Source organism: Mytilus californianus, unplaced genomic scaffold (assembly GCF_021869535.1).
Source record: "Mytilus californianus isolate M0D057914Y unplaced genomic scaffold, xbMytCali1.0.p SCAF_2, whole genome shotgun sequence".
NCBI lineage: Eukaryota > Metazoa > Mollusca > Bivalvia > Mytilida > Mytilidae > Mytilus > Mytilus californianus.
The window spans coordinates 120,085,241-120,095,824 of NW_026262668.1; the positions used below are offsets into that span (position 1 = coordinate 120,085,241).

The 10,584-nt window shown below is 32.0% G+C and overlaps 1 long non-coding RNA gene across 1 annotated transcript in view; it reads left to right on the forward strand.

Moving 5' to 3' along the window:
• Window positions 1–10,233, forward strand: part of LOC127728729 (uncharacterized) — a 35,569-nt gene extending 25,336 nt beyond the window's left edge. Inside the window, exon 4 of the long non-coding RNA XR_007994330.1 lies at window positions 9,473–10,233. This is a non-coding gene — a long non-coding RNA (uncharacterized LOC127728729). The remainder of the gene's footprint in view (window positions 1–9,472) is intronic.
• The last annotated feature ends 351 nt before the right edge of the window (window positions 10,234–10,584 follow it).

The window sequence follows — 10,584 nt, forward strand, 5'->3', positions numbered from 1 at the left end:
TCAATATAAAGCGCATTATGGACGTTTGTATGACACCAGTGTCTTCAGGGATGTTCGATCTGAGAGGAAAATTAACACCGTTGTCGTTTTCCGTCCGCACTTTGTGACGCGAAATATTACAAAGTGACAGACAATAAAGAGAGAATTTCAACCATTCAGGTTTTAGCAGTTTTCTCAAATGGCGTCAGATAATTTTGTATAATTGGATAAGTGAACCTAAATCCCACTGTTAAGTCTAAAGGCAGCTAATGATATGGAATTATATATCTTTACCACAAAAGTATGAAACTATATGTCAAGCTAAGCTGACTACGAAAAACATCATTTTCCAATAATTCCTTCTTTAATAACATTACGAAAGAGAACATTTGAATGAACGTACCTGTTATAATTCAGTCATAGTAGTGGGAACAATTCTTTGTGAATAAAGTAAAAAAATAAAAGTAGTCATGCTACGATAAGTTATAAAATAGATTCGAACACATAAGAAATAGGCGTATAATTGGTTTGGGAAGGCTGACAATTTGAATGTTTTGAATTTCATTAGAATATTGTTCATATGACTTTAAAAGCTACATCATTCCGTAAATTTTTTTACAGCGTTGCAGTTCATAATTGTTGGCCTGATTCAAAGAAAAGATACGTAAATTGATAAAGATTTGTAATCTTGATGAGATAATGTGCGACACATTCTCTGCATGGACGCTATCGAATATACGTTTCCAACAAAAAAAAATCTAGTAATGATAACATTGAAAAATCATATATAATAAAAGCAGAGCTACATCTAGCATATAATGTTATCATTTAAAGAAAACCAAAAGAAACAGAAGAGCAGGTTGTAGGGGTTTTCTGTAAAACAAGTTTGTAATGTTTCTATATATACACAAAAGTTCCTCATAGACCTTAATCTAGATTAATTTTGCCGATTCATTTCTAGCAAGTTAGTGAAAATTGATGATAATTATCAAAAACACTGTAAGAACCTTTGATTTTGTAGGAAGAACTGTGTGAACATACTTTCATGTCAACTCTATACGTTGAAGCTCATTTCCTTCCTACTATAAAAGTTCTTGTTAAATTTCTTAATTAACCAGATATTTTAACAATTTAATGATCACGTTATCCTCAAAATAATAGTTTGCATCAGTATAATTGATCTTTTTCTTATCGTGTTCGTGAAAAGGTATTTCCTCTCATTCATTTCAGAATGCGTAACAAGGGGATCTGAACAAAGAACAGCCTCAGATCTTTGTACATTCATATTATATGATATATAACAAACGCAATTTCAACACGTTATCTTACAGCAGATATATGAAGGGAACGACGTTGTATAAATGCAAAGTTAAAGTTATCATGGTTATATTGATCTGTAAAATCATTAACATCACAAACACACACACACACACACACGCATATACTTATTTATTTATTTATTTATTTATTCATTATTTATTTTATTTTCATATAATGACAAACACACTATATGTTTACTTTGGTCTTGAAGACTATTGGTAAATTTTCATGGGTAAGAATATCCATCGTCATTCTGTTAATTATTGTAACAGCTTTTAGTCAAAATATTAAAAAGATTGTTTTTCTTCTTGTTTTTGATATAGATGTTCACTCAGAGTTGTCCGCTCATTGTGAGTTAGTTTTCTAATTTTCTCTTTTCATTGTAGAAATCAGATTATTTATTTTTAATAATAATTATTTTTTTATTCTATTTTGTAGTAAGAAGGTTTGGTATGATTGACAATGAAACAGCTAACAATCAGAGTCCAAATGACGTGAATGTTAGCAAATATAGATCACCATACGACCTTCAACAATGAGCGAAACCCATACCGTATGGTCGGCTATAAAAGACACCGACATGCCAAAATGTGAAACAATTCCATGCATTGAGTGACATTTTTAGCGGTTAAAAAATCAGTACAAGAAATTTTCTTCGTAAAAATTCGAACAAAAAAGCATAATGAGTTTCAAATATGGAAACGGAGTCAACTTCAATGCACTTACTTTTACGCATCATTTTTTAGCGTGTATTTTACTTGTTTGTCAGTGCTTATACAAAATGTATTTAATTTTCAAACTGCAACAGAAAAGTGATGTAGTTAATTATTTTTCCATTTTGTTTTGTAAATCGTACACTGCACAACAATGAAACACGCAATTGAATTTTGAATCATATTACTGCTTGTTTGTTTTCCAATTTATTGTCCTTTTTATTTCGTTTTATTGTTAATCAGTAGTGTTACTACTGTTTGAAATATAGATCTCATGTGTGGCTGAACTCACGATAAAAAGTCAAATGATTTAAATGGCTTGTAAGAACCAGTAATATTAAATAAAATTCCGTGTTTTACAGGTGTAAAGTAAACCAAAGAAAAGTAGTATTTGAACCTATACATTTTATCTTGTTCTCCCACGACTCTACAATAAGTATATACCATTTGCATTCTACAAGTCGACACCTCTCTGGGATCGTTTGATGACAATCATTGTTTGATCTTCGAGTTATCTCTTTACAATGCAAGAGTGATTATACATTCCGAACGGTTTTCCGGGAACCAGAAATCAACATTAAGATTACGCTACATCAACAGCAAATGTTCACGCCCAATATATTTAACGATTTAATTCATTGAAATATTTATTAACGTGACATTCAATTCTAGATGCGGAGAAAGAGTTCACAACGTTCGCTAATTCATTCTGTCTTGTTTGACAGTCTTTTTTTCCTTTTGTGTCCATCGAAGGAGTAGCTTATCCAAAGTTAATCTTTTATTCTCCGATTTAAGCCTTCCATTTTATTTCATTACTAAATAAGGATAAACAACTGAACACTTAGGTTGCTTAGTAGTGACTTGAAAGACTGAAATGCTAATTCATAATTACAAACAAGTAAATACATTTAATACACGGTATTGTACATTAGTTAGATATATCACTGAAAAATACATATAAGAAATTTTCTGTTAGGTATAGTATCGATTTAATGTGTTCACACCTCTTCCTGGCATACTGTTTAGACACTTGTCTATTTGTTGAAGACCGTATGTTGACTGCAAAATTTTGTTGTTGTTTTTGTCTTGAGTTGCTATATCATTGCATTGACGTAAAGCCCATATGTCGTTTCATTAAATTCATTATATTCTCCAGGGAAAGCAAGCAAAAATTTGATAAAGCCAACAAATGTCCCGCTTTCAAACATCACTAGCGCTTTGGATATGAAATTAGATCGGTAATGCAAAAATCATCTCATTTCTAATAAAATGCATGACTGACGAGAAATCTTTCTAAAATTCTATTTATGCTATAATATACAACTACTTTCTGAAATTAACACCTTACATCGAAAATATTAATTAATGAATACCTTGATTTCATCTAAAATGTATTTTCAATTAACATTGCACTGTGAAACAGTTTATAACTTAGGTCCGACTGTAGATCTCACAATGTATTATATAACTACGCTTTTTGTTGGTTCGTCAGTCATGACCATGGCTTCTAGATGATAAATAAAATACATTATATGAGACTACGATCTAACTTATATAATGAGAGGAAGACCCCTTTTGGTTTTGAGGTCACTGCATCTAAGTTCAAGATCATAGCTACTTATTATATGTCGACACTAGTACAGGAAAGGAGTTTCTTGGGTACGTTTCTTGGGTGCTTAGATATAAAGAATGGAAAATAATAGACCTAGAAAATAAAGAATAGAGAAAACAGCAAAAATTTAAAGTTAATGTCATAGCAAATAAAAGTAGAATGAATTAAGTGCAGAAAAGTGATTTCCTGATGATAATTCAAGGACCTAAAATGGAAATGTAATGAATCATATATATATATTCACATATATAATGAAATGCGAATCACTGTTGACCTTTATGTCATTGCTTCCAAGGTCAATAGCATATTTACTAAAAATTGACTGCAACATACATGCTGTTTAATATTTATAACATTGATTTTTAAAAAAAATACATCAGTTATTTCTCCCTATTGACTTTGGTGGATAGAAGGCGCTTCAGTTTAGGCTTCAAATTTAGCAGGAAATTTCAGGAACTGAATTTATCTGAAATATTAAATTGTTATATGGCGATTGTACACCCATTTCTAATTAGATGGGTTATTTAGTGTTTATTATTATAAACATATAAGTTGTTAATAAATAGGATTTATTCAATTATTCATGTTTATCTTTTTATTGTGTCTTCGTCATTTAAATAATAAATGACATATTTCAATTCATACACTGCTAGTTTTTTTTCATTCCTTCATACTATCAAACAAAGCAGGCCAGTGTTGACAAAACTACCGTTCTTATCGAGTTAACATTGATCGTGGTGTTCTGAACAAATTTTTGTTCCAAAACAATTTCCGAATTTTTTAATTCTAGAGATTTCAAAATCTTTTTTTATTTTTCTAAAATGATATTTATCAACTTGAGGTAACTCTTTTCACTTTTCTATCCATTTACCTAATATCAGCAAATATGATAGAAAAAAGAAGAGATTTTGATATAAATAGTGAATTTAGTTAAGGTAAAACCTACGGAAGCCGATAAGGGCCATTCAAAATTATTTTTTTATGTCGTAATTACGACATAACATGTCGTAATAACGACATACGACATCGCTATGTCGTAATTTCGACATAAAAGTCGTAATTACGACATCACTATGTCGTAATTACGACATAGCTATGTCGTAATTACGACATCGCTATATATATAAAAGAATATGTATTATGTTTGCCAAGAGACTAAATGACACAAAAATTAACAACTATAGGTCATCATAATGCCTTCAATAATGAGAAAAGCCCCCGCATAGTCAGCTTTAAAAGAGGGACGAAAGATACCAGAGGGAGAGTCCCCGAAATGACAGCTGTTTACAATTTAATTCAAACGAGTGAAAATAACGGTTTTAATAATGTACAAACAAAGACCGAAACACGAATATGTAACACAGCAACAAATGACAACCACTGAATTACAGACTCTTGACCGCTATCTGATAATAACGACAACCTTATAGTTTAACTTTTCACTTTTTGAAGCGATAGGAATTTCAAAATGGTCGCCAGTAAAGGCAAAGTTTGTAGCGTAAACAAATTCATCTTTTTTTTTGAGAATATTGAACACTCTATGCAATCAAGCTTAATTAAAGTTATTCACTAGCACCTCAGACTTGCACATACTAGAACTTTATTTTTAATCAAGTCAAATGAGACCCAGTTGAATAGGGGAGCAATTCAAGCTCCCTGGAGCCTCTAATTATGTTTGGCATTGCAGGATCTGAATAGCACTTGGCTATCTTAGATTTAATGCAATCAGTATGCATCAGCATCAGGGTACAGCTCATTTGCATATCATTTGCATATTTTTACAAATACTCGAAATTTAGACAATTTCTGATAACAATTCAGCATGCCAAGGGTTAATATCCCTGAGTTTAGAAACCATTTATTTTTAGTTTTCTCTCCAATTTTGATGTTTTTTCGTCTTATTTGGGGCCTACAGAGGTTATCAATGCTTTGGGATACGCTGGTTTGTTCAAAAACGCAACTCTCAACAAGAAACCAAATGACACAGAAATTTACAATTATAGGTCACCGTACGGCCTTCAACAATGATCACAACCCATACCGTATAGTCAGCTATAAAAGGCCCCGAAATGACAAATGTAATACAATTCAAACGAGAAAAACTAGCGGCCTATTTTATGAACAAAAATAAACGAAAAACAAATATGTAAACTAAAGACTTGGGACATACACATACATAAAGAATGTGGCGGGGTTAAACATGTTAGCGGGATCCTAACCCTCCCCTTGAATTGTGAACAGTGGTTAAAAGAACTTGGGGTACAAAGTTTTAATAGGGCTTCAATGGGGAGGACGCTTGAAGAATCTCATTAAGAACCAACAATAGCAATGCAGTAATAATTTGCATCAAGCCTCAGTAGTTACTGTACATTAAGATTCAAGTGTGTACAAATGAAGGTACAGAGATCCGTGGGTCTGAGCACTATGAGTCCAAAGTTTAACATAGTCTTTATTGGGAAAAGCTTAAAATTCAGCTTATTCAGATCCTGCAATGCCAAACATAATTAGAGGCTCCAGGGAGCTTGAATTGCTCCCCTATTCAACTGGGTTTCATTTGACTTGATTATAAATAAAGTTCTAGTATGTGCAAGTCTGAGGTGCAAGTGAATAACTTTAATTAAGCTTGATTGCATATAGTGTTCATTATTCTAAAAAAAAAAAAAAGATGAATTTGTTTCCGCTACAAACTTTGCTTTTACTGACAACCATTTTGAAATGCCTATCGCATCAAAAAGTGAAAAGTTAAACTATAAAGTTGCCGTTATTATCACATAGCGGTCAGGAGTCTGTAATTCAGTGGTTGTCATTTGTTGCTGTGTTACATATTCGTTTTTAGGTCTTTGTTTGTACATTATTAAAACCGTTATTTTCACTCGTTTGAAATAAATTATTAAACAGCTGTCATGTCGGGGACTCTCCCTCTGGTATCTTTCGTCCCTCTTTTATAGCTGACTATGCGGGGGCTTTTCTCATTATTGAGGGCATTATGATGACCTATAGTTGTTAATTTCTGTGTCATTAAGTCTCTTGGCAATCATAATACATATTCTTATATATATATAGCGATGTCGTTATTACGACATAGCTATGTCGTTATTACGACATATTGATGTCGTAATAACGACATGTTATGTCGAAATTACGACATAGCGATGTCGTTATAACGACATGTTATGTCGAAATTACGACATAGCGATGTCGTTATTATGACATGCTATGTCGTAATTACGACATAATTTTTTTTTTTTTAATGGCCCTTATCGGCTTCCGTAAAAACCACTTTTTCGGGTATTTTCTAAAATGAGGGAAGACATGTTTGATGTTTTGAATTTCAATCTCCAACAAATACAGTATCTACTCCATAGAAATTTCCAACGAGTTAAAACCGATCCTCATCAATCAAAGATTAAAATGTTTCCAGAGAGAACGTTTGTGTTGGAAACCATAATGCACTAGCAATGGAATGTATGTCTTTTGAACTTTTTGTCGGTTCAGTATACACCATTGCTTGCCAGTTTATATCAGTTCTCATAAAGATGTGAAGTAAAACAGAAAGCATATATTCGGATATTGAACGATTGTAAAATGGTACAGGGTGGAATTTTATTCGTGACATCATTCATCTAAATGTTACAGTTATTGTTCAATTGCTTGAAGAAGACTAAGGTTAAAATGGATTCTTCAGTCTGGTGGTGCAATTCCTTCCATTACATGACATAAAGACACCGTTACAACAATGTACATGTTTTTTCCTATAAATGCTTTTATATTTTGACTTTGAACATACTGTCAGGGGAAAATTGATGTTATTCGGTCCATGGTACTCACTACACACGGGATGGTTTGTTATCTGAGGATACATTTTCACACAAGACTGCCTCCTCTTGATTTATTATCCAATAAAACAAGACAATTTAAATAGTCTTAATCATCAATATTATCTTTTTAATTGTAATTTCATGTAAATTCATTCCCTTCCTATATTGACTTATGTTTGCTGTACACAAATTTTTCTGTATTTACTACAGAACTAACGTTTATGGAGGAGATGTCGGCATGCTATTTGATGAGCAGGTATTTTGCACAATTTCCCATAGGTATTCTTCAAATGGTCTATTAATTAAGAAATTAAAATGTTGCCATACGAAACCTCTAAAGTAAACTTAGACAAACGTTAATTACTATTACAGTATTAGATGGAGACCAATTATTGGATGTATCGCTTTTCGTGTTAAGTAACGGTAACTTAACTGGGAATTTCCTCCTGGGGAAATAACACTAAGTAATTAATAAATGATACAGACAGGAAACATGGAGGCACAACGTTCGGTAGTATCCTTTATATAAGAGCTAGATAACAAGAAAACGTCTTGTTAAGAACAAGGATCTTTCCCATGTAATTAATGGGAAACAATAACAATATAAATGGTTTTTTAAAGCATTGGCTTATTGGTTTTTTCAAATTTTGTTTATAATGGTTAATTTAATTGAACGGGGATCCTAGTTTCGTTTGACTGTCAATAAAGGAATTGGTAATATGAAATATTATACAAAAAAGATTCAGTGGGAAACGTCAACGAGACTTCAAACTTTATATTTTTCGGATTTATAAAAGTAAGCTCCTTTTGATTTTAATAATTTGGATTTGCTATTCCAGAGGTATTGATTGACAAATCTAGGACATACTATATACACCTGTCACAGACAGGAATACTATGATATATATACTGTTGTCCGTCAGTTTGTATAAACGCCTGTCACAGACGGGACAAAATAAGATATACTGCTGTCCGTCAGTTTGTATATACGCCTGTCACAGACGGGACATAATATGATATACTGCTGTCCGTCAGTTTGTATACACGCCTGTCACAGATGGGACAAAATATGATTTACTGCTGTCCGTCAGTTGGTATATACGCCTGTCACAGACTGGACATAATATGATATACTGCTGTCCGTAAACACATTGTGCAATTACTATTAATATAATATAATTAATCAGTTCTTTGTGGAACTTTATATGGGGATTAATATCAAAATACATAAATTTTTTATACCATGGAGAGTCAACTTATTTGGAAGTTTTGCGACAGTATGTTTTTTTTTCTCCCGAGAAGCTCACATAACAAAATTAACAGAAATCGCGAATATTATGGGTTTTTTTATGTATGCATAAAACGTGTTTCTCGATGATGAAAGGGATTGACATAACCATATAGCTGTTTCTGCGAGAAGATTCTGAAGTTTAGGAATGTCTATGAAAGACGTATTGAAGAAACACTCGTATCGTTCAATTCAAAAGAAAAGTTTTCCATGGCTTAAAATAGATGATGACAAAATAAAGGAATTTCCTCAAGATAATTCAAACAGTGACAACGGCAGTTACGCCCTGTCTTATTAAAATATGGAAGTGATCGAATATCAAATTATACAATAACAAACGTGAAATTTTCTTATTAACTCTAAAGAATGACGACGGTTGTGTTTACGAACAATTAAGGAAAGTTTGGTCTTTTTTACCAAATGAATTCAATATCTGTGAGTGCTCAAACCATTTAATACTATGCTGAGTTTGTGATGTCCTTAGGTGACTTGTTGGCTCCTTCGCTGGTAGTATAAGTACTTTGTAGTTTATATTTCTATTGCTTGTTTTTCTTTTCTTTTCTTTTGTGTGTATGTATGAACGGGAATTCTGGTATTTCATTTTGAATGAAACTTATAAATCCATTTCAAATAGATACATATGCTAGACTATACCGTTTCAAAATGGAATTTTCAAGGCCTATAATCTTACAATCTTATTATGTAAAATTAAGTATTATGAATTTTAATATTTATTTTACAGATTTGATGATGGATAAGAGACAACACTACCGATTCCATGCACTCCGAGGATGATATAGAAAAGACATGATTCAGGATAGTGATCAAACATACCTGAATTAATACAATTCTAAATTAACATGCTTGTTACATTTTTACCCATTTTAGCTAAAATAACATGTCTACGATAATAAATTACATCTAATCCCTTATCCCTTAACATTCCTGATTTACTAGCTCATACAAATAACGCAAATAAGCATTTAAGAGTGATTTGGCTCCTAAAATTCTAATGTCTGACATCTGGTCTGGCAAATGAAAAAAATTGCATAAAAGATTTGAAGATCACAATTGAAATATAAATGTATGACTTTTGATAATACTTGTCTGACCAAGTCAAAATTTGCCTGAAACGTAAGCCGGTCTTGCATATTTCGGGACTTCTAAATGCCACTAGTCTTGATTTCCGGAAAAAAATATTTGAACTTTTTCAACTTTACAGTACAATCTAAAAACAGGTGTTTAGAGTCTTAAGACAACCCTTAGCATATGTATATATATAATTCATCTCCTGTAAATATCTTCAATTTGTCTAGCTGTTACTGTCTAAATTACTGTCTAGCTCTAGTTAGATGCTTTTAAAATATATTTCAGGAGCTAACACTTGTTTACAGAAGGCAATACCTTATTTATATTTATGTTAGCGAAGTAAGTCTTTTATCAATGTTCTAACACTTATTTCATTTCCATCACTACAAATAAAATTTATTGAATTAACTTGCATCAACTGTGTATTCAAAAGCCATAGTTTGAGAACTAGATGTGATTGAATGAGTCGATGTCAGTCAAACATTAGGGTGTTCGCTGTTGTTTCGTCCAGGGTACGTGTTAATATTAATGTGATAAACATTTATTTGCTTTATCAGCAATTCCAATTTAACTATTATGTAACACTTTATTTTACTTGCTATACATTTTCTGTTAGATCAACACCTGATGTGCCGTACTTCAGTGTTTATCTCGAATAAACCGCTTTGTTGAATTCCTGGAACTCAAATCCCCAATTAACAACGTCGTCAAAGATTCAAATGCATATACGAGTCATATAAGATGATTACACATACAAAAGCAGAT